The sequence below is a fragment of the Marmota marmota genome, unplaced genomic scaffold, assembly GCF_001458135.2.
Source record: "Marmota marmota marmota unplaced genomic scaffold, marMar, whole genome shotgun sequence".
Lineage (NCBI taxonomy): Eukaryota > Metazoa > Chordata > Mammalia > Rodentia > Sciuridae > Marmota > Marmota marmota.
Genome location: NW_025999842.1, coordinates 65922199 through 65942855, shown reverse-complemented (window position 1 = coordinate 65942855; position 20657 = coordinate 65922199). Strand labels below are relative to the sequence as shown.

Genomic DNA, 20657 nt, shown 5'->3' with positions numbered 1-20657 from the left:
AGGGGAGGGGAGAGGTGGGGAGGGGGGAGGGGGGAGGATGGGAAAGGCAGGGGAGCACAACAGACACTAGTATGGCAATATGTATATCAATGGATGTGTAACTGATGTGATTCTGCAATCTGTGTATGGGGTGAAGGTGGGAGTTCATAACCCACTTGAATCAAAGTGTGGAATATGATATGTCAAGAAATTTGTAATGTTTTGAACAACCAACAATAAAAAATTAAAAAAAAAAAGAGTGGAAGCACAGAAGCCCCTCGATGACCACAATAGGCCTGTCTCAGATAACCTTACAGCCTGGGACCCTGTAAACCCTCACGTTTCCAGGTCTCTCTGTGGAGGCTGCAGAGAAGAACTTCCATGATTCCAAACGTGCTTCTCATGTTAACTCTGCTCAACAGCATTCACCATTCACTTCTCCAGCCCTCTAGTTAAAACAGATGCCTGTAGATTGGACAGAGGGCTCAAAACTAGAGACACTTCCTCCATTTTTTTCTCTCATTTCTCCTCCTGCATGGAAAGAATTTCAGCTGAAACATGAGGCAGAGCCAGTGTGGGAAAGCAAACAAGACAGTACTAGGGACCTGGTGTGCTCTTGTGCAGAGCAAGGACAACCAATAAGCTTTGTTCTTATCCCAGGAAATCTACCCTGAAAGGACCAGACAGGACAACAAGGTACACAGTAACCTGTGAAGCGTGGTCCTGCCCTCCCTCTCTTTCCTCCCATCCCTGGGAAGGACACTTGCTTCCTGGGTGATGAGAACAAGGATTCCCTGATATATCATTTTCCTGTGGTGCTCCAGGATTGAAGAAAGATCAACAGAAACATGGTGAATTTCTTTGAAGCACATTAGCTAGTTTCCCTTGTTGTAAATGTAGTTTGAAGAAATGTGTTCTGCATGTTTGAGCGGAGCAAAAATCCCAAAATTGCTCTGTAGAACTTTTGGATGCTCAATAGCAACAAAATGTCATCTATACTTTGACAGATAATATTATATTATTATTTAAATATGTGTCAAAACAATAGCTAAATGTTGCCATGGGAAGAAAAATGTAGACATGGATATGGACATGTGTGTTCATAACTGATTCCAGCTTCAGATGTCCACATTTTTCTGGAATCATGGAATTCCAGATGACTAAGATTTCTACTTGCTGTATACATATAACTTCTGACTAGATGGTGGACATAAAGACAAGAATTGTGTGTGTGTGTGTGTGTGTGTGTATTATTTATTGCCTTCTAATTTACTTAGAGACAGATTAAAGCAATGAGATAGAATCAAAACTAGAAGAAATCCCAGTAAATAGATACCAACGAGAATATAGCAGAGAAGTAATATGCCCCAAATAGATAATGAAGTTGCTCCAAATAGAGGATGAAGTGACATAATCGTTGAGTGCATTGTTACATTGCAGTCAGTCCTATATTATTCAGGTGTGATTCACCAGTGTTGTGGATCCCACTCCCTCTGCCATCCTATGCACATTTGAACCATCTCTTTTCATCTTTAGTTCATATTTCCTGAATCCCCCAAATCATATTTACAATTAATCTACATCAAATATAATTAGGAAGCAAAAAAATTATCTGGTCAAGAAGAGACCTCTTCCACTGTCTATTTTGGGACAAAATCCAGTGACACATTTTCACTAACTGAAGTTAGAATGAGGATTGAGCTTAATGACTGGTTAGCTAATCTTGCATGTTGTCTTTTTTAATAAGTCTAGTTTGTCCAGATATATATAATCAGTTGGCCTCATTAGGTATTATTTATAGGCAGAACAATGTACTCCAAATGATAAAAAAATAAAAATCCATTGTCCATGGCCTGGTCTGTAAACACAGAGTTCTCGACTTGAATAGATGAGCTCCAAACATATAAAAATAAGAAATCATACGCATCTGTCCATCTATTCAGTGGGGACACAAATACCAATTCACAAAGAAATCTGAGCTCTCATTTCAAATGGATGATGGGATCCTACTGGGAGAAGACTTTTCCTTTTCATTACACTTTCTCTATATCCTCCAGGATCAATGTCTTTTGCCTGCCTTCGTAACCTGGAAACCCATGCTTACAGTGACCAAGATCCTCTATTCCAGTCTTGTTATACCACATATAGTGAGGTCATGTTCAGGAAATTACTTGATTTGGTTTTCCTTTGCTTGCCTGGGAAAGTGGGTGTATAGACACCTACTCCTAGAGATATTAAAAGGACCAAATGAGCTATCTCTATAAAGCACCAAGCACCAGAAAACAATGTATAACTGTTATTACTGTCATTATATTAACCACTTGACTGAACTCACTGACCCCAGGAATGAAAAAATTAGACCATGAAAGACACAGGACTTTCAAGAGTGCTCGTGGGGAAACCCACATGCAGGTGCCCCATAACCTAGCGCTTTATGTATCTCCTTTTTTAGCCTTCAGGTTCTTTGTACTGAAAACCAACATTTCATGTTAATAGAGCCAAATACGTTTGAGAATGGGAGAAACACTTCTGTTCTGGGTGGTTTGTAAATGGAAGAGCAACCGGCATGGGAAAGAATGATTCTGGCGTGCCACCTAGGTGTCGCAGTTCCTTGGGGAGGAACACCATGAGCCCTGAGCTCCATGCCAGCTAGAAGACTGATGGTTTTGTTTCAAACCTCTATCAAAGTCATAACAATAGCAACCTTAGACCTTTGTAGAATAATCAACTTCAGAACCGGGACCTCAAAGTAGAAAGAAAAATGCAAGAGACCCGTGGAGCTAGTGGAAACAGAAAGGGAGAGAGGACATAGGACAATATATTGAAAATGATGTGGGATCCAAACTCCCAAGATTTGCACTGGTTCTCCTGGTGTTTTAACCCCGAGCCAGATAGAGGATTCATTTGTTTGTTAAAATCTTGTTCTTTTTTTTTCTTTTTCTTTTTTCCATTGTCTTTCCCCTTGCTGTCCAAAATCAAACCGTCTGCACCGGGTTGGCAAATAGCTCCAGGCATTCGCTGTCTTCTTGGAAGTGAGAAGCTACAGCAGCCATGCCCCTGGCTCTGCTGTGATTCACATGAGGGTTGATTTGCAGTTGCTCAGACTCTTAATAGAGGTATTAGAACCATAACTCTCTTAGATTCATAAGCCAGAGCAGTTTGGGGGGTGGGAGCTTCTACATAGCCTGCAGTCAGCCTTGTTCTTGTAGACAAGGTTCGGAGGGCTTTGCGTGCCTGGGGACAGTTGATCATCTCCAGCCTCTTGGGAAGACCAGCCTAACCAGTTCCACAGCACTTGTGAGGACAGTGACTAAGCCTGGAATTGGTAATATTATTTAACATTTGATTAGTCACCAAAGAAAGTCTTTGCCTAGTAACCCTTCATTTCTTATACAAGGTCTAATCAAAAACTTTCCTGAAATACTTCACCAAAACTGCTAGTTCTACAATTAGGTCATCTCTCTGAGTAAAATATGCCAGTTTGGACCCTAGAGAGGTCAGGTTAAGTGCTGGCCTCTATAGCTGATTGGCAGACAGAGCTAGGTCCACACCCCACACCTCCCTTGCAATGTGGGCACGTTACATAAAAACAAACCTTGCATATTATTAAGTTGACTCAGACTTCTTGGGCTTTTAATCATTTTGAAGGATTGCATGGAATTTACAAATAAAAAGGGATTTTAACATTTTATATCACATGCCTGCTACTGGATTCATGTACTACAAAATAAATATACAGCTTCTCAAGCTGGCTTTACGCAATGGTGACACCTTTCATTAGAATATAGGCATGGCTTTCCAAGAGGTTCTGAACTGGTTCTAAAATGTTTTATGGAGGAAATGAGAAAGGACTTGGAGGTCAGTAAGTTATTTTCTCTTTAAATTTTAAATTTAAATGATCTGATTATTTGGTAGTCACAATACAAAAAAAAAAAAAGTCTGCTTGTCCACCTAAACAATTTTTTTCCCCTTAGAAACTGCCATTTGTCACTTTTGAATAATTAAATTCCACAGGAAGATTCCTAACTAATAAGAATGTAAGAGTCATGTCTCTGGTTTTAGGTAGAAACTGATTATATAAAGACTACATTCTGAAGACATTCTCTGATTTTAGGGTTAAATGCAAACTCACATTTTGCGTCTAATTAACATCATACAACTGGCAAGACAAAAAGGAAGTTGTGAAATTCCAATAAGGAAATGTTTTACTTGCTAACGGCTATGATAAAGCTATTAGAGAAAAAAATGATACTTAAAAGATTTTTTTAAGTAGTGTTTTCTATATATAGAATGAAATATTGAACATTGTAGATAAGTTGGTCAACCTCCCTGATAACAAGTAAAGAAATTTCAACTACACAGTACTTGTGGGGTATTTTTTTAATGGTGGTAGTTCATAGATTGTATCCTTCACTTCAACTCAAGAAACACACTCCAGTGCTCCGCAGAGAGCAAGTATATGCTAAGCCGCTGGCAATAGTGGCTCAATAATCAAAGAAATTAAATGAAAAGTCATTCCCCAAACTAAGAATCCAATTATATTTTATATATCCATGGAAGAAGCTGAAATACAGAAAGGGAAACTAATATGATCTCCTATTTTGATGGTAGTTCCATTGACATTTGTATCTACATCCTTCTTGGTAAAGAGCTGTGCTGAGATTTGGTACTGCAGTCCTGAAGAGTATAAAGACATTTTTGTGCTTACATCTTCTTGGTTTTCTTCTTCCTTTTGTTTTATAACAGAGTGGGACAGTTTCATAATATGAGTGATTTCCAAAGATTTCCTTTATGAATTCTGATTTTATCCCCCACTTAAATAAAGCAAGGTGATTAAAAATAAAAGTAGTCTCCCTTATCCATGGCACTGAAGAATCAATGTCTCCCTTATCTGCAAAGATCAAGTTCCTCAACCATAGTTTCTACAAAACTAAGTAAGGCATGAGCTATTTACCAATGATGTAATTAGTCGTTTTGATTCATTTATACGTAGGCCATAACCTACTATCTCAATTCAGGTTCAGGGAATGAATTTTATTTCTGTACATTCATTTTGTCATTAGAACAAAACCTCCCGGTCCACAGCATCTCAAAGCATATGTCCAGTATAGTCACCTGTGATGGCTGTGTGGTTTTACCAGAGAATCAGCAAGTGAGGAATTAGCAATGTCATTTCCTACACAGTTTTATCTCATCACTTATATGACTTTCTTAATCCTTATTTACACCATTTTTGAATTTTTACTTTATTACAAGGTATTTCAAAAGAATTCCTTGCAGTGCTCCAAAAATGCCACAGGGCATTTTTTCCTATGGGTTTTAAACATCAACTTAAGCTATTGAAAAGTACGTCATCAGTTTTATTTTTGTTTGTTTATTTGTTTGTTTCTAAAATGCTGTATCATGACTTCACATGTACAAAACACGATAATGTGAGGAAAAAAAACTTGTTTAATTTCTTAACTTTGTTTTTCCATCTGAAATATGAGTGTGCCTGTGTCTTTTCCTAATTCTAAGCAACAGTAAACTTAATTTATGAACTTTTTCTCAATTAAAAAAATAACAAATGTGACATTGAATAAAAGAATTTTTACAATTAGCAAGTTCACACTGACAGACACAGGGATGATGATGGATAGTGATAATTTAGAGCTGGGAAACATCTGCTCAAAGTGAGTAGCTTATGGTTTTTACATCAAATTTTAAAAATACCACACTGATTCTGAGACTTTGGTAGGTTTTTTTTTTTTCTTTCTTCCTTTTTTTTTTTTTTAACCAAAAGCAATGCAATCCACTTCTAGCAGACTTATATTCTTCCTTCTCAGGTTCTATTAAAATTAAGAATATATAAAAATGGCCATATGAGGAAATGAGAAAGGCAAGAGAGCATCAAAGTTTTCAATGGAAAATTCACCAGCATGCACTGTGGAGGGTAAAAAGACTAATTAAATACAATATTCGTCAAAACTGTAAAAGAACATAAGTCAGTTTCCTCCACCACTTCAACCCACTAGTCTAGAACAGTGAAATCCGATCCCTGGAAATACTCAGGATTAGACATGTCACAGATAATAACACAGATATGGAGAAAAATCTGCACAAACTTGCAACAGCCTCAGTAGTGACTTTGTTTTTCCCCTTGTCCTTCAGTCTCATTCTAAACAACGACATGAAGAAGGCATTGGCTGTTATTCAGTAAATTTGGACTGTGGATACTGACCAAATTGCTTGACATTCCACACTCACTCCTACCCTATTTTCAGTCCACATTTTCCCTCTGCAATGACTTTCTGATCATGCATTATCTGGTTTGGCCGTCTCTACTGCCCACTTCAGATAATTGCTCAACTCTCCATTTGGCTTTTGGCTGGGTAGGCTTGACCTAAGAGAATGGATGAAGGAAGAGCCAGAATTTTCCTTTGATCTCTTAGAACTCAGGATTCCATTATATAATCTACCATAAATCCTGGCAGTCAGATTAACATCAACTTCCAAATTTACCAGAGTATGACATTCCTCCTTGATTCATGATGGATTCTGACATTTCTTAATTAATGTGAACTTGGTTCTTCAGTGTATCAGTGATAAGACACTTTTCTTTAGTGTAGTCTCAATAGTTTTGAGGGTTTCCTTGATTAATTTTTCTCTTCTACAATCTGAGCTTCATTATGCCAAATGTTCTAACTGGCTTTTTGCCTCTAAGGTTTAAGCTTACAGATGTTTCCTTGTGGCCACAGCAAATACCACTCCTCTGAGAATTGGTTTGATAAATAAAACTAACAATAAATTTAGAACTAAAGAGCTGGATAAAGAAGTCAAGTGCACCCAATGTTTGTTACACTTTTGTACATCTATAAATTTCTCTAGTGCGCCCAATTCTCAAACATTGATGGTAGTGGATTCTAGCAATATCAACAACAAACCAAAGCCTTAGATCATCCCAAACTCTCCTTCTACATAACAGTATAAATCCCTTTCCCTACTGAACATATTACTATAGCTTCTAATAAGTAGAAATTTGGCACATTGAAATTTCGTTTCTATTCCAAGTGCTGAGGGAGGAGTGAAATGGACAGAATCCAGATGGTGAGAAAGAAGTGAAATGAGGTCCCTGCATAGTCCAAATGTGAATAATTTGTGAACTGCTCTAAATGATTAATACTCATCTACTTTAATACAGCTTATGCAACATGAATGCCACCGTAAACAGACCTTTATTTTTTGACTTTTCGTTTCCTAGAAAACATTTTTCTATGAATCTTTTTTTGTTCCAAACTAGATTTAAAGTTCCTGTGTGCTTACTTTGTGCAGGCTGGGTGATCTAGAGGAAAAGACCATCCAACCAGTATGAGTAATGTTCTTCCTGCTGAGTGGTGCAGTATCACCTTCTCTCTGTTCATCTCTGCCCAAATACAAAAGCCAAGTGTTAGCCACTGAGCACTCTCAGGAGTGAAGCATCAGCCCTGGAGATTTATTATAACTGAAATTAGATTATTGAGTGCACTTGGCCTTTTCTATCAACCCCCACCCCAGACTGTTCTTTGCCATTTTTCTTTTCATAATTATTTCCCCTTACTTTTATATAAGAGAAAAAAGGAAGACAGCAAACCCAACCTTCCCCCTTTCTTCTACCCACAATACCGGGACTCAGCTCCCCATTCCCATAATGCACAGCATTTTGGCAGAGGAAAGACAAATCAGTCTTCCTTTCCAACTAGAACCCTGAGTCTATGGGACAGTGGCACATCTGTCTCTTACTCCCAGACAGATGCCTATCAGTTTGATTGTGTTTATGATGGTATCTCAACTCACTGTTCTAATTGTAGGTAACTGAACACCAGAACCACAGAATTACCAAATGGTGAAATCACAGAGACCATGCAGTTTCCCTAGTCCAACCCCTGTGTCTGTTTTGTGAGCAAAATGAGGCCTCGAAAGTCAAAATTCTCAGTGCCCAATGAAGAGTATCTATTTAATAAGTATATGCAAAAATTGGGATGATCCTATTAATCACAATAAGATTAAAAGAGTAATCTTAGAGAGACTGACAGTAGTAGTAGTAGTAGTAGTAGTAGTAGTAGTAGTACAACTACTATAGAGATATGAACTATTTCCTAATGAATCTATTTTTTGTCCAAATAAAATAATTGTCCTATAAAAATATTCTAAGTAGATAGTATTTCACACATATGAAGTGTGGCACTTCACAAAGGTCCATTACTTGGTCTCCAGGGTACCACTAGTATAGTGCTTTGATGGGTGCCCAGCAGTTATCAGTCCCATTTTACAGTTACAGAGACACAGCTCAGAGCCTGCCACTGTTTGCTAAGCACCTCAGTGGCAAAGTAAGACCTTTTGACTCTCACTTCTTTCTCCACTAGTCACTTTTGGAACAAAATCTTCTTTACAACCATAAACAGTCCTGATTCAAAAAAACAAGTCCTAAAAGATTTCTTAAATCGTTCAATTTAGGTTGTTCCACTTAAATTAATAGTTCACCTCTCTTGAACTATTCAAATCACCTCCAAATTGATGTTCTCACTTATCACCTGAACACTTCCATCTATACAGTGTTTTCCTAAGGTTGAGACATTATTTCATTATAAGCCTATACCAAAATCTTTAATGCTTACATAATGAAGTCCAAGTCCTCAAAATGACATTGAACTCTCCATTCCTAGATTATCTCCTGCTGCCTCCCTGCACGTGTCCTAACTATATTTCTGCCAAACTGCTAATGATTCCCCAAAGCCTTTGCTTTGCTTATTTTCTGTCCTTTCCTTACATCTTCCTGTGGAAACATTGCCCATAGTTCAAGGTCAGGGTCATATGTCACTTCCTGCCTGAAATCACCCCTAACCACCCTTTGCCAACTGGAAATAACTTCCTCTCTTCTCTTCACACTCCCCCACAGAGCTCATCACTCTCAAAGCACTTATCACATTCTCCTCTACTGTTACCAGACATTATGATAGAAAGGATATATTACAATTGTTAGCTAATAGTCATACATTATACCCAGTGCCCAGCTGACCATACCTAGTAGAGAATGTCTAGGGGTCAAAGAAACGTCAGGCTCAATCAAACACAATCATGCCCCTGACACCAGTGTGTAGCAGGCTCTTCCCAGGCACCGATGTGCAATCACCAGCACTGTACCCAAGACACTTTTGTTCTGTTAGGAGAGGGTCTCTAGGACAAAGTTTAATGAGCCACAATGGGGCCCTGTAGCAACTACTCATTTCCTAGGCAAAATTAGGGAAAAAATTAAATTGGATTGAATTAAATTATATTTGGCTCTGAATAACCTTAATCCTTAAATATTCTGTAGTAAAACTCAATGCAAGTAGAACTTCTAAAATTCCTTATTGAAATGTGTGTGTGTGTGTGTGTGTGTACATGTCTGTGTATGTTTATCCCATAGCTTTAAAGTAAAAGACATTAAAATGACACTTAGCAAGGCCTTAAGCAACATATTTTTTTAAAGAGAGAGAGAGAGAGAGAATTTTTTAATATTTATTTTTTAGTTTTTGGCGGACACAACATCATTGTTTGTATGTGGTGCTGAGGATCGAACCTGGGCCACAAGCATGGCAGGCGAGCGCCCTACCGCTTGAGCCACATCCCCAGCCCAAAGCAACATATTTAGATCCTGTGTCAACATTTTTAAATAAAATTTCTAAAAGTCTAAGGATGTGGCTCAATAGTTAAGCACCCCTGGATTTAATACCCAGAACCAAAAACTAAATAAATAAAAAGATATTAAAATGAATTATTAAATATGATGCTATCATCTTTATTAGGCCCTTTTTTGCATGGTTTTTAGAAAATAATTCTTGATTTACTCTCTGTCAGATAAATTCAAAATTGCTGCTGGATTTCTTGGTGTCTCCTGAAAGGAAATATCCCAGTGAGACCATTTCTAAGAATAGCAGAAGGAAGATGGGTCTCAGAAATGCAGATCACTTCTCCCATGTTCTTGGGTGGCCAGAATTAATATTGTCAAAATGTCCATACTACCAAAAGCTGTATACAGATTTAATGCAATTCCCATTAAAATTCCAATGATGTTCTTCATAGAAATAGGAAAAAAAAAGTTTTGAAATCCATGTGGAAAAATAAGAGACCTAGAAGAACCAAAGCAATCCTTAGTGAGAAAAGCAAAGCAGAAAGAATCACAATTCTAGGCTTTAAATATACTATAGACCTATAACAACAGCAACAAAAAGCATGGTATTGGCACCAAAACAGGCAAGAACTCCAATGGAACAGAATAGAAGACACAGAGACAAACCCACAGAGATAGTTACCTCATACTAGACAAAGGCACCAAAACTTACATTGAAGAAAAGACAGCCTCTTCAACAAAAAATTCAATCACAAAAAAACCAAATAATCCAACCAATAAATGGGCAAAAAGAACTAAATAGAGTCTTCTCTAAAGAAGAAATGAGCTATCAACAAAAAATATGGAAAAATGTTCAACATCTCTAGCAATTAGAGAAATGCAAATCAAAACCACTCTAAGATTTCATCTCACTCCATTCAGAATGGCAATTATCAAGAATACAAACAACGATAAATGTTGGTGAGAATGTGGGAGAAAGGGTACACTCATACATTGTGGTAGGACTGCAAAGTAGTGCAACCACTCTGGAAAGTAATACAGAGATTTCTCAGAAACTTGGAATGGAACCACCATTTGATCCAGCTATCCCAATCCTCAGTATATATTCAAAGAACTTAAAAATCAGCATCCTAAAGTGATACAGCCACATATATGTTTATAGCAGCACAATTCACAATTACTAAGCTATGGAGCCAAACTAAGTGCCCTTCAATAGATGAATGGATGAGGAAATTGTGATATATATACACAATGGAGTATTAATCTGCCATGAATAAGAATGACTTTATGAAATTTTCCAGTAAATGGATGGATCTGAAGTCTATCATGCTAAGTGAAATAAGCCAACCCTGAAAAACCAAAGGTCGAATGTTTTCTCTGATATGTGGAAGCTAACCCACAATAAGGGCGGGGGGCATAAAAATTCACTGGATTAGACAAAGAGAAATAAAGAGAAGGGAGTATGGAAAGACAGTAGAATGAATCTGACATAACTTTCCTATGTACATATATGAATACACCACAGTGAATCTCAACATTGTGTATATCCACAAAACCGAGGTCCTAATTAGAACATGGTATATTCCATGCTTATATACTTATATCAAAATGGACTCTATTATAACCTATAACTAAAAAGAATGAAGCAAATAAATAAATAGAATCTAAACTGAATTTGAAAAGAAAAAAGAATTCCCATCACTGGGCTGGGGAGATAGCTCAGTGGTAGCGTGCTTGCCTACCATGCAATGAGCCCTGGATTCTATCCCCAGAACCACCAGAAGAAGAAAAAAGAAACGCAGATCACCCATTTTCAGAAGAACCTTGTTGGGGAAGGAGCTGCATATTAGGAACTCCGCTGCTCTCCATTTGAGAAGATGGCAGTTTAATGAGATCCAAGGAAAAAGAAACATCAAAAACCCAGTGGCACTCTACTTTGCCAGTGAAGAGCTGGAATCATGACATCAGTTGCTTAACTTCACAAGCTCCCTGGACTGGTCATCTTGTCGTGGTCTGTCTCTTCCCCCTTATGATTGGCAGTAACCACGAAGATCCTGGACATTATCTCCAAGGCAACAAGAAAGATAGGTGGAAGATTGTGCCCACTTACACCCATTCTTAGCAGGAAAGCACAAAAAAAAAATGTTGATGACAACTTTAATTTCAAGTAGGAGACCAAAGCCAGATTAAGCTCCTGAAAGCTTGGGACAACACCATTCCATGTGTACAGCCAATAAGAGTCTTCAACGACTCTTACAACAGAGAGCCAGGGAAGTTCCTAGGCATTTGTTTTCTCCAAATAAATTAGAGAGCATCCCCCAAGTCTGCAAGGGTCGACCAGGGAGAAGGTCGCCATCTTCCTCCACAACCACCTCCCTCCTGCCCCTGCTCATACGCATGTTTTGTCACGTGCTTGGGGAGCCAGGACTCTCCCAACCCACACTTGCACTGATGCACTCACTGTCAGTGCTTCACATGCACAAAATGACCTGCCTCTTCTACCCAGTTCCCAGCACCACACCCAGGCTATGCTCACTTACCTGGTGACAAAATGTTACACGTAAACTCAGTCATAATTTGTGCATAATTGTATTACTGGCAGTAACAAATTTATATTTGAATAAAGTGAACTTTTCACAATGTTCTTTTACAGTTATTATTACATTGAATTCTCATCAGTAGCCACAAAACTTCTGTTAAATCCAACATCATGATTCCCATTTTACAGACGAAGATAGTAAGCCTTAGAGAGGGCATAACGTCTTCTCTGAGCTCAGCCTACTTCTCCAAGGCAAAGTTCATATTGAACAGAGACTTGAGAAATGAATACTATTTCAAGTAATAGCTGAGAATATGAACTTTGGGATTAGATGAGTTTATCTTCCAGAGCTAGGTTTGCCATTTACAAAGCTTTATAATACGAGACAAATCACTAACTTGCAAAGCCTCAGTTTCCTCATTTGTACATTGAGAATCATGTTACTGTTTATGACCTGGGGTTGGTGTGAGGATGAAACATGATATACTTATAAAAAGTATCATGCAAAATAAGAGCTCCCCAAACAGTAAGTGCTAATGTAATTGCTATTATTACTAACCGTCATGGGCCCTAAATATATGTGGGGTCAGAAGGGAGAGTCTATTTCAGTTCTCTGATACCATATTGAATTAGAAATTTAACATGCTATGCATACATGAACTAAGATTTTGCCCAAAAAAAGCAACATATTTGTTCTTTTTCTTCTTTTTGGGGGGGAGAAGGGGAAGCCTTGTTGTGCTGTACCACTGAACTTCATCCACCCCATCTCTCAAAATATTTCTTATAATGTGAAAATAAATATAAAGAAATTTATAACAAAGTATTGATATCTCAGCAAGATACTCCTTGCTGCCTTTCTTATCGCAAAGGAATGTGACCATCCTGTGGTCCCAAAGGACAGAAATAATGGGAATAAGAGCCAGAAGGACATTGGCAGTTTCTGGGCCTGCTGTTTCAACACTTTGTGCTTAATACAAAAGCACCAGTTCTTTAGTAGGTGGCTTTCTCAGCAGGATGAACTGACCACCCGTTATTTTTCAGGGTAAGTCCCTGGTTATGATCAGATGGATATCAACTGCTAGCAGTCATGGGACTAACCTGGAGTTCGATTCATTTATTCACCAACATTTATTGAGCACCAGGCACTGTACTCGGCTTGGAATGAAAGTTACTTTCTTGTGTTGTGTTTCTATCACTTGAATACTGAAAGTAGTTTAAAAAGTGGTTTAATCTCATTTTTTCCATTAAATTATACCTGGTGGCTACTCTTAGTCCCCTACATTGCAGATGAAAAACTTGAGTTCAGAGGTGAAATGATCTGCCTGAATTGCACAGGTGGAAATTCATATAACTAAGTCTTGGAATTAGTCATATCATATTTATTTGTATTTGAAACTTCACTAAAGATTTATCTGTTATAGAAAACCTGAGCTGAAAACAATCTGTATAGAATTATTTTTAGGGGCAAATGAATAGTGCAAGCCTCTTCAAACTCTAATAAAACAGCCACAGACTTTCAGAGAGAAAAATTATATACTCCTTGGAAAGAACCACAAACTCACAGTTATGCAAGGTTTTGCTGTCCTAGTCCAGGGGGAATGGCCCAGAGGTAACCTATTGGGATGCTGCCCAAAAGGCAAGCACCTTTATCACTATCATCTTCAGCAAGAGCCACCTGTAAAGTGTCTTTTAAAATGGCACCTTATTAGACTCTTGGCAGAAGCCTCACAGGCGGTGTTTCTTTCTTAGGGATTAATGACAGAGACCCAGCCCTGGTAGAAGTGGATGGGCAGGACCATAACTCACCTATCATGGATGAAGTGTGGGTGTGAGTCTTTTTTTTTCCCTTACCAGCAATGTGATGGTCTTCTCAAAGCTAATCCCTCTTTTTCCTTGGAGCTATCTACAACCATGGAGCAGAGCTTTTCTCCATTCAGATCAAACAAAACTTCAACCAATGAGCCTCAGTCCCAGCATTTGTTCTGACCAACTGAGCTAAATGGAAACAGACAAAATACTCAGAGAAGCCCTGCAGACAACCAGGTTAAGAATGTTCAGCAGCTACCTGGTGTCGTGGTTACAGTGCAGGTCGCTTTAGAGTGTTAGGGGAAAGGTAGAGGGCACTAGCTCTGAATGCTAAACTGAATGAGAGACACAGGCTTCACTGAAATAAAAGGTAGTTGTTTGGCTTTGTTCTCATTTTAAGTTTAAGTACAGAACTTTATGCCTTTCCTTGACTGTCACCAGTTATGAAATGAAACAAATATCTCCAAGAGCCTGAAAAAAACATCCTACTAGTAAATATAATCCTTATATTCATATTCAGAAATTTGCTTTTTTTTCCTGCATGCTCTGTCTCTCATACCTACATTATTTTTGTTTCTAATTTTCTTGAAAATCTAACAACTTGTACAGTATTGTATCCAACCTGTTAGTAATAATACTATGTCCATGCATCCCAAGTTCTTATAGGCACACTTCATAGAACATTAATAAGACCAGAGCAAATGTTTGCTTTTAATAAATGGGAAGGCATTTTAAAGAATAGAAATGGCTCTGAATCCAAGATCTCAGTTCCTATCCTACTTAATTTTTTTTTTTTGGTTTTTCCATGCATTCTATGATTTAGTTCAAATATTTCTACCTGGTTCTCTCTCCTAAGTTCACTCTCAACATTAATAAATAAATATATTTTATATGTGTAAAAAATAAATATATATGTATCATATCAAAACCAGATAAGTTTCCCAACAACCTTCTACTTGAAGGTACTCTGTAAGCCTATTAGATCTGACCCATAGTCATTCAAAATCTGGCACTTTGAATAGGAATCAGTACCAATGATCACAATCCTGGATAAAGCCAACTCTTCTATTAAGTAATTATAAAAAAACTTATTAATCATGTTGGCTTCTATGTACATGTCAAAGAAAACGAAAACTGGTTAGCATCATAACCCAGAATAAAACTTACAACTTAAAACATTTCCTGAAACGTGTAGCATTCCTTTAACCAAAATGAAAGTATCCTGTCCTATCTTTTGTGACCACCACGTCATTATGTGAGCAACAGGCTACATGTGGTGCTGTAGTTAATGTGCACACCACCCTGCTGCAAAAAGTCATTAGTGGTAGTGTTCAGATAGAGAAAACTGGAACCACAGGACTCAAACAAACTTGCCTAAAATCATGGGGCAAAACAAGACACAGAGTCTCGATCTCATCTTGCTACCTCACGCAGCTTTTCAAAAAAAAAAAAAAAACTCTGCCTTCAGGAAAACAAATAATGGCTTATTCCGATTGCTTAGTTCAAACTCACATAAGTTATAGCACCAAACAGAGAGTAAGGAAACAGTTAGTGTTCAGGCTAGTCCAAGATCAATCATGAACTTCTAAAATTGCAACACATTTCAGCCATACAGTATCTCATGGCTAGAGCCGGATCCAATAAATATACAGTTATCTGGGGCGGGCAGGGAGCCTGTCAGTGCTGTACAGAGGAGAGGCAGTCGGGTTGGGTTGCCCTGTGACTCAGCTGAATCTTACTCCCAAAGTGAATTTCCACTACCAAGTTCAGATTAACATGCTAACATCATGCTAAGACTTTCTAGGAACTTTGCAAAATACCCCTGGAGCAGTGAGAGAAAAAGGAACAGCGTTTCACAGGAGAGGTAAGCTCTGAGTTATACCCTGCTTGAACACGGTAGCGCATTCTAGCAAAAAGAAAAAAATGATCAATTGAGAAGAAGAAATAGGAGTACCTACTTGAGGAGAAGAAAGTCACTCAGAGACTGTCTTCTTGTGCTAGAGAAGGCAGCAGAAGGGGCCTTAACCTTTGCTGCCCGTCACAGAGCTGCTGAGCAGGGAGCCTGCATTTTCAGTTTTGGTAGAAGCCGTTCTGAGGCTGTTGTGACCATGAAATTAGGAAATGCAGAAACTCAAGAATAAAGAACTAGCACCACCATTTGACTGGGATTGGAAACTCTCCTTCAAATAATAAAGGCGGCGGTGGCCTTCCATCCAGGCCTGATTCTAACTTTCTCAGCACTTCCGTTTTGATAGATGTTTAACATGGGGAAAGTCATGTGTTGATCCACCCAAACTTATTTCTTTTCTTCTCTCTCTCTCTCTCTCTCTCTCTCTCTCTCTTTATGTAATCCAGCCCATTTTCTGTTTACTCATAATAAAACTTGAAGTCTAGACAAATTGGGGGGAAAGAAGTAAATAAAGCTTTCATTCAGCACATTTTGAACAATTTTGTTCATCCAAAATTAACCACAGCTAAAAGCAGGACAGAGGACACACCTGTGATCGTGGTCTTGGTAACTTTCTCTTTCTGCTCCGCACTTTGTGTCACTGATTAATGACCTTCCTGACTTTGTAACCTGCACAGGTTTAGCTCCTCTGACTTTGAACTCCTTCTTCTGTCCTATGATCCTGGCACTTTCCTGAAATAGTTTACAAGTTCATAGGGTTTTTGTTTGTTGTTTGTTTGTTTTTAACACAGAGACAAACATTCTAAAGTAGAAAATGAGTTTTAAGATCATATTAAATTTTAAAAAATTTTAAAAGCTTATAAAAATCTGCTGTAGGTTAATGTAGCATGTACTCCAAAGGGTTTTTTAAAATACATATTAGCTTTTTCTACTCTGAAAGTCTGAGTAAGGCTGGTTTTCCGGAAGTTGAGCAGTGACCGATGAAGGGAGGAGGAGGGGCCTCTCTCTGGCTACTTGCACCTCTTGGTCTCCCAGCCAAAGGCCACCCGCAAGAGGAGGGCCATCTCAGAAATGACTTAGGGAAGAAAGGAAAAGGGAAACTCTCAGAATCAATGCTTTAAACATTTTTTTAAATAAATAATCTTCACTGTCTTCCATCTTCTCTATATTTGTGAATTAGTCCATAAATAATTTGAATGAGCAAACTTCTCTGAGGTTAACTTTTCCAAAACATGGAGAGCAGGGAACATTTTGGTTAAGATGCAAAGTATTTGATTTAGTTTAACAAACATAAAATGTTAACAAGATTCACTTACATGAGAGATAATCATGTATACTAAGCAGTGCAGGAACTTTGTTAGCTGTTTATTGTTGTTTATGATTTCTGGGGGAAAGTAAACTTTAAATGTTTTGAGCAGTTTAAATGTCTTAAAGCAAAATACTTTTTCTAATTTAATTAAATCCTTTCATTATTTTTTAGCGAGAATGGATGAATTTTGCTTTTCAAACAGCATTTAGTTTCCTGCTAAAATCAGTTGTGCGCATCAATATAGAGAAGGAAATTCAGAGAGCAACAGTTCTTAAAAATAGGACATTCAACGGATTCTAAACTGATTATAGATTATTTCCTTTTTTAGAAAATATGAATAAATAGTGTAAACGTCACATAAAATATAAATTAGATTACTTACCCTTAAAAGAGTATTATTGATATTCACTTACATTTCAGTATATGCTTTCTTGAATGGAAGAGAATCAAAATAATAGCAAATGTCTCCTGGGCATATAAATACAGGAATTCTAAGCACTTTCATAGTGATGTAGGTTCTACCAAAACACAGATGTGGAGACCACAAGATAATAAGCTTAAGTACCCATACCAGCTGGCAGGAGGGCTCAAATGTGGGCAGTCCAGCTCAAACCTCACCTCACACCTTCAACACTCCCCTGTAGCATCTGAACCAACACAGGATCTCACACTATGAGAACACTCAGGTTCTATGTGTCCTGAGGAGACAGTGAAGTTTCATCAGCAAATCAAAAACAATTTAATCAGGTTGATATAGAAAGTTTATTTTGACCATTTTGATGTTTATCATCCTAATGAGTTCACTAAAAATAAAAATGTGTGCTTAGACTAACAATGTTTTAAAATACTCTGTGGTTTCTTATAGAAAAAAAAAAAACTTCCCTTGAGATTAAGGAAGAATCATTTTAAAATGAAGAATCATAAACTGTATTCACCACTATTAAGAGTTGGTAATGAAAAAAAAAACAGAAAGAACAAGTTAAATGAAGCACTGTAATACAGCATCATAGAAACAAACACAGGACAAATTAAATCTCAGAAGTATAATTCAAAGAGCAATATCATGCCTGATTCCCTCATACACACTTTTAAAAGGAAGAGTCATTTTCATCAAAATCATGCTATCCACACTATCTTTACTAAAAACTAAAGTGGGCCAACATAAACATATCGTGTATATGTTATAGAGTCATGTGGTTTATTAAGGAACACTGAACAATGAAATTCTAAAAATTTTTTTCAGGTTACAACCTTCATGTTTTTTTCTTTTTTTTCTTTTTTTTTTTTTTTTTTTTTTTGATACCTTCTCCCATTCCAGAAGTAGCCACTAACAGCCTGGTTTCCACAAGTAAAGTGAAGCAGAAAATTGATGCAATCTGTCTGGGTCATTCAAGCAAAATCTTGCTGTGATCTGGTTGATTTAGGCTAAAATAAAAAAATCAGGTTTATGGCTTGGAATGTGTGCTTTGGTCAGACACCCCAGATGATAGCAGAGCTTGGGACTCAGATACATAGGTAATTGCCGATAGTCTCCATTTGTCCTTATTAGCAAAGATGCTTCCACTGTGGGCAGTACTCCAAGACCGTCTCAATTCCATCACACTATAAAAGCCGCTTCAAATTTCTGGTTTTCTTCCTGAAGAGCAACAAGAATTGAACTGTCCTAGCCTGAAGGCATCAATCAGTACCTGACCACCCATCTAGCCATCTTCACAGGGGAAATTGCCCTGCCCTCTACTCCTATTGCCCAGACAACCAAGCAGACACCCTTGGACTCCACGTCCCCCCACAATCTGACTACCACTAGCTGGACAGCCAATCTGCAGTCTGGGCAGTGACCTAGAACACAACCTAACAAGATGGACTTGGCCAATCATGTTGAGGTTCTCAGGAGTATGAATTTGGAAACCTACAGGGAGGTATGAGCCTCACAGGGAACGTCTTGGGATGGAATGGAGAACATAGGAAGCAAAGACCCCTAGTAAGTAAAGTTGTACAATGACAGAGAAAACCAGCCAGCTGAGATGAGCAGGCTCATCTGTGATCAGTGGTAAGTCCATCAGATAAGTCCGTCTGAGATCAGTGGCCCTCCCACTAGTATATTTTCAACTGCTAAGGTCTATTTCTGACAGGAAAGGAGAATCCATAAATTTCACCTGAGAACAAGGAGCCAAAGTCAGAGAAGAACGGTTTTTACATACAGCACAGAATCTGTGGTCAAGTTCAGCTGCCCAGCTCGCCCAGACACCAGAATCACAGTGACAGAAGACACGGCTTTATGGGAGGGAAACAGCTGTAAACAAATGAGATCAGAGGGAAGCCTTGACCCATATAAGAACAGGAATCAAGAACCAGATGAGCCAGTGCAGTGGTGCATGCCCATAATCCTAGTGACTGGGAGGCTGAGGCAGGAGGACTGCAGGTTCAAAGCCAGCCTCCGCAACTTAGTGGGGCTCTAAGCAATTTAGCGAGACCCTGTCTCAAAATAAGAAAAGAAAATAGGGCTGGGGATGTGGCTCAGTGGTTGAGTACCCCTGTTACAAAAAAAAAAAAAAGAAGAAGGAATGAAATCTAGGAAATAGTAGCCACAGAGAATCAGGGGCAATGGGCCCTGCCCTTTTGCTGCCTTTGATGTGCATCAGCGTGGACAGCCATGGCCCGTCAATACTGGTGGCTCCTGAGAGCCCACAGTGACATTCTGCTCTGAGGCCAGTTCTGCAGCACATTCTTATTCACCCAGCACCAAAGAAGTGAAGAGTCTTAAAGGGCTGCAGGCTGTAAGGCAGTAATGAGCAACAACCTGAGAAAACTGTTGTGTGGTTAACAATTTTCTCCTATATTCACCCAGACTCAGACACTCTAGGGATTTCAGACACCATTTTCAAAATACCTCCAGCCTCCAGATCTTCTGGGCCCCTCCCCCACCCTCAGGTCCTCGTCAGCTCTGGAGGACTTGACTGAATAACATCCTAAAGGGTCTGATTGCCGCCAGCCTCTCCCGCTGCTAACCCACGGAACGCAGCTTCACCAGATTACTTCCCTCTTTAATCACCCTCACCAAGTCACTCTAAATCAAATGAAGTACAAACCACTCACTGGGTCCCTGTGACTCATCTGACCCCAGCCCTCTCACCAGCCTCACACTCTGAGCCCCCTGTGGCCTTGATCTCAGCCTATTCTCCACTCAGCTCAGTTGTAACTGCATTACTTCTTCAAGGTTCATGGCAAAGAGCACCTTCTCCCTGGAGCCCTCCCTGGTTGCCCGACATTGCTCAAGCCTCACTGTCCCCTCTGGGTCCCACAGTGCATTGTCTGCACCTCTCTCCTGTAGCAGCAAGTGCCTATGAGTCCTCTCCTCTATGCCCAGCAAGAACAAACAGACATGACCTTGAGGAGCTGTGCTGGAAAGGGAGAACGACCTTTCCACAGGTGAAAGGTATAAACCATAACAGGTCAAAGCACACTTTTTTTTTTTTTTTTTTGGGAG

General features: G+C 38.7%; 1 protein-coding gene and 1 long non-coding RNA gene across 5 annotated transcripts in view; one reads left to right on the top strand and one right to left on the bottom strand.

Annotated features, from left to right (window-relative positions):
- The window catches only part of Esr1 (estrogen receptor 1), a 381784-nt gene extending 365601 nt beyond the window's left edge, over positions 1-16183 (bottom strand). The window contains exons 1-2 of one of the 4 annotated variants that reach the window (XM_048799971.1): positions 15911-16179; positions 7282-7381 (exon numbers count right to left, since the gene is read on the bottom strand). The gene's annotated coding sequence lies outside the window, so the exon portion shown is untranslated. Of the gene's footprint in view, positions 1-7281; positions 7382-13997; positions 14180-15910 lie in introns of those variants that run through there. The other 3 variants (XM_048799977.1, XM_015502311.2, XM_048799975.1) reach the window with 3 other exon arrangements.
- LOC125615739 lies at positions 15299-18622 on the top strand. The gene is made up of 2 exons (XR_007346323.1): positions 15299-15816; positions 18489-18622. It is a non-coding gene; the product is annotated as an uncharacterized LOC125615739 (long non-coding RNA).
- The last annotated feature ends 2035 nt before the right edge of the window (positions 18623-20657 follow it).